A 593-nucleotide genomic window follows, 5' to 3' on the forward strand; every position below is an offset into this window, starting at 1 on the left:
GGGAAATGACAGAATGTAGGAGACTGAGACAGACAGAAAACATAGAGTTAAAACTGAAGATGTAGATTAAAGCAACCAGGTTCCTCTAAGCCTCCATCATCATACTTTAGACAGGAGTATTAGATTAATGCTCAGCTGAGCCAATGGTACGACTAGAGGATATCCTCTTCAGCTCCAATAGAGCTGATGAGAGCAGTGTATGTGCTGTTCAGGTAAGGGAGACTAGAGAACTTCCTGCTTCATCTTGCCATAAATGAAGGACTGGCTTTTCATTGAATATATCATTTTCATGATGAAAGACTGCCAAAGATATAAATATGTATGTGGTTTGGAGTATATGGGTGCATGACTACAATATCAACACAATCTATAAAATAAAAATAAAATTGGCTCTATTCGTGTTTTCAATCAGTAACTATTTTAAAGGAAATATGAAGCTAACATTCAAGTTTTAATCTAAATAGTACAAATTTCTAGAAAATCAGCAAAGAAAGAATAATAGCATTGCATCCACTATTCTTATGTGAATATTAAGGATTGATTTATAAGCATAAGCATAACTTTATTGCCAAGTATTTCAAGAACACAAGGAA

This window comes from Monopterus albus, unplaced genomic scaffold, assembly GCF_001952655.1.
Source record: "Monopterus albus unplaced genomic scaffold, M_albus_1.0 scaffold392.1, whole genome shotgun sequence".
Taxonomy (NCBI): Eukaryota; Metazoa; Chordata; class Actinopteri; order Synbranchiformes; family Synbranchidae; genus Monopterus; species Monopterus albus.